Here is a 4,332-nt window from a genome sequence, read left to right on the forward strand (position 1 = left end):
AGGTTGCTCTAAGGCCCGGATTTACAATTGGTGCCACTTGCTTTGTGAGTGTGTCCATTATACACCGTACGGTATGATATGTTCTTTCAAAAGCTCAAAAATAGAAATAGAACAGATTGTAAAACTAGGTTGGGCTGAGGTTTAGGTGAGTGTTATTGTTCTTTTGTAAGATAACTAACAAATGCTGAATGACAGCAAATTGCAGTGGTTGTTGATGCATTTGCTTCTTATAGTTGGGCAAACATGGTCCAATTATAAAGTTGTTGACTGAAAAAGTCCTTGGAATATGAAAAAAGATACAGTTGGTACATAACATGCTAGCCTGAAGGATGAAAAAAATATTGCCAGAGCAAAAAAATAATATTTCATACTCACTGGACTTCTTTCAAATTCAACCACTGCTAAAGTTCTACTGTATTAGAAGCATATATATAATATAACCTACCATTTTGGCCAATCAAAAGCCATTTCATTGCAGGAAACCTTTAAGGAACTGTACCGTCCAGTGCTGCTCATCAAGTACAAACACTGTTATCAAGCTTTCAATATGGTAGTGGGCTATTGTGTCACATGTGGCAATGCATGTGGGTATATCTCCACTCTTTCTCTGTCTGAGGTTTTGTATGAGGAGTCAGACTCTAAGTGGGTTTCTACAGTCACCTGAGAGTTGAATGAATAAAATATGCTAGACATTGTGCAAACTAGGCTACAGATGATATTGCATCATGCTTTACTGCAAGCTTTCAGACAGATAAAGCGCCATTTAAGCATGAAGCTGAGCAGCACCACTACCATCTGATAAAATACAATAATCATGATTTGACCTCAGGCCATTTATAGGTTAATTATACACTGGTAAAATTAAAACTGAGTTCTGTTGATCGAAGTGAATTGCTGCTCCACCAGTGCCTTTACAATGAATGCAGTCTGTTGTGCTGATTATGTTTGTAAAATACCCTGATAATAAGGAAACACTGATGTTACAAGGCTGTAATGCTTAACATCATAAACTCTACCTGACATCAACTTTAATAGGCTATTATTACTGATGGTGAATGAGGAAATTTGTGTGATGTGATTTACCTTTCTTGTTAGTTGCCTTTATGTGTTTTTGTTTTAGTTAGGTTTTTAACGTTGATTGTTTATGTTTCATTTCTTGCTCATGCTTTAACACTTGTAAGCGAGATGTGTATCTTATGTTCATCTTTAATATGTTACAATATCGTTACTCTCAGGTTCACCCAAAAGTCTAGTTATTTGCTATTGCTTATGACGTATTTAGCATGCAAATGCATGATATAATATCCTGTAACTGGGCTTCTTCTCTTGAGATGCTTTGGCAACCCAGATCCCTCTCTTTTTAGTGATTAATGAGATATATCTCATTCATTTCACTTTTTACCTTCATTTCTTCATTTTTTATTTGTTTTAGTAATGATTGATTAAACTCATAACATTTTATCAACAATTTTTAGTGTCCATTTTTTACTGTCTGTTGATTGAACTTGCATCAGCTGACTAAGAAGAAAAATGACTTTACTAGATATTGAGAAGATATGATAAATAAAAAAAAAAATCAGTTAATATAAACAAGCTTCCTGCTGTACAAACAGAATGAATGCTGAATTAGCAAAATCATACATCTGACGCTATAAATATGTCATTTCATGATATTTAGCTTGTAGAAAACTGTGAAAAAGGTGTTAAAGCTGGTCCACATTCCTCTATAAGGGAGATTACATTGGACTACATCATAAATCATAGTTCAATTTGGAGGTTCCACCAATAAAAATGGCAGAATCTTTCAGATCTTGTGATGGACAGGTTCAATTTATGTGTAAGTGCAGGGGTGACATGCATCCAACATAAAACATGTAGGATCGCAAGAGTACGTTTCTGGTAAATCTTTATTATGAGTACAGCTGCTAGCATGTGAGCAGACATGAAAATGCTGTTAAATGCATTTATTATGAAGATTATTTTCAAAAGTATCAAGGTTGTACCAAGGTAAAACAGACAATCTGAATGTTAATCCCGTCTGTAATTTCATATGCCTCCCCTGGTGCGTTAATCCTGCAGATAGAGAAGAAATTAGCAGGACTGCGGGAATTCTACTGACTTTGAGAAATAAGAAATACGCTTGGGAAATAAAATCTGTGCATTATTTTTATTAATGCTATCATTTATATTTTCCAGCATGTACATTCTCAAAGCATGATCAAGTAGTTATCTATGGCCTCAATTTAAATGATAAATCACCTCTTTATCAGCTAGTGTGCCTTTTTGCTATGCTTTGCTTCAGTCCAGCAACCCTGAAACTGATCAGGACTGAAACAAAATAAATTTTAATCAGCAAAATTTGCACCCACTGCTATTCCTTCCCGTAAATTGAATGCAGCTGTTTAGAAAAGCATTGATATTTATAGTGCATTTTTATTATATACGATATCAAACAATATAATTTCTGTTCCATGATTTGAAGTGGGTGAGGGAAAAAAATAAAATAAACGTAAGAGATTCTTACAGTGCGTCAAAACATGGTTTAATCACTTTGTACTCCAAAGTTTTTATGATTTTTAAAGGTGCTATATATGATTTTTACATATGCATTTTGCAACAATGTTGAAATAAAATCCAACTCATTAGATTATGATTACAGCAACTGTGCAATATTTGTTAATCCAGATTTTATAGGTGTTGATGTCTCCTCATTCCTTCATTTAGATCTAATCAATCTATTCTCATTGGTCTGGGTAATAAGGATGGATTGTCTGTTTGTAATCTATTTTAATTTGAGCTGATTTGCTGTATTTGTACATTGTGATCCGGCTATGTTCTTTCTTTCAGTTTTCCATCCTCACAGAAAAACGGAAAGGCATTTTGTTATGTTGCTTAAATGAGAGAAAAACACAGCATGACATTGTGTGTATACAACATCAGAATCAAAGTCTTGATATTAAAAAGGGAGTGACTGCATTGACTTACACTCACATTTTGTCTTCTAACCATCTTGTAGGATGATCAGCAGAATAACTAAGTTACACAGTTTTCCCTCAGAGATCAATAAAGTATCTTTCTCTTTTCTTTCTTTTTTGTGTAACTACAAATTATTGCAGCTGTAGAGCACACTGGCTAGAAGTTGGGGTACTATTAATAACATAGTTTGCTGAATGGTCTTTGAGTTTAATATTTCATTGATCCCTAGGTGACTTACAGACATGAAATATCCTGGGTTTCCATGGTGACCTACCACCCTCCTTCCTTGCAGATCTCTATCACAGAAACTGGGCAAGTCAGCAGCAACTTCTGCAAAGTACAAGCATTGGCCCTATTTGAACTAAGGCAAGGTAGCTCTGTATTCTGTCCTTTAATACATTTATAGCACCAGTATTTTAGGAAAATAATAACCACAGGAATGAAATAAATATATCACAGCTTCCCTTGTATCCTGAGAGGGCAAAGTTTATTAATTTAATAAATCTTTCTCACTAAACAGCTGTAACCCACTGTTTTGCTCGTCTCCTACACCTCTTGAACTCCTCTCAGTAGGATGTTATCGCTCCTTACTGGGTTTTATGCTTGCAAAAGAAAACATTAGCTTTACCTAAATGTTTGCGCAGAAGAGGAGGAGGTGTTCCTGAAGAGAAATATTTCCTTTAATTCCCAAATCAGCAGAGTGAAAATACAAAAGATGACCAAAGGAATAAAGTGTGGTCAAGAAAGCTTACTTTGAATGCTGCCCTTTTCAAAAACAATCATTTTATCACCACAATAAGCCTTTGGTGTTAATAGTGCTGAAAAAAAATCCATTTAGAATTCATGCGAATGAAGGAAACAACCATTAGGTAGATGCTTATGGAATCCCAGGACGATCTAATAAAACTTTTATCCATCAATGAGATTTTTTTTCTGGATCATCTCTAAGTGTTTTCTGGATCATAATACTTTTATTCAGCAAGGATGCATTAAAGTGATCAAAAGTGACATTTATAATGTTATGACATTTTTTTATTTCTTATAAAGCAGTTCTTTTAAAATTCTGTTTCTTTAAATTCTGTTTTAAACTGTTTTTAGCATTAATAATAGTAATAAATGGTGATACTTGAGCGGCAAATCAGCATATTGGAATATTTTCTGAAGGTGTGACATAATTTGTGTCACTGAAGACTGGAGCTGCTGAAAACTCAGCTTTGTCATCACAGAATAAATTACATTTGAAAATATATTCAAATAGAAAACAGTCATTTTAAATTATAATGATATTTCACAATATTACTGTGATTTTGATTTTTTTTAAAATGCAGGTGGTGAGCATAAAACAGTTAGATTGCT

The sequence above is a fragment of the Onychostoma macrolepis genome, chromosome 02, assembly GCF_012432095.1.
Source record: "Onychostoma macrolepis isolate SWU-2019 chromosome 02, ASM1243209v1, whole genome shotgun sequence".
In the NCBI taxonomy this organism is placed as follows: domain Eukaryota; kingdom Metazoa; phylum Chordata; class Actinopteri; order Cypriniformes; family Cyprinidae; genus Onychostoma; species Onychostoma macrolepis.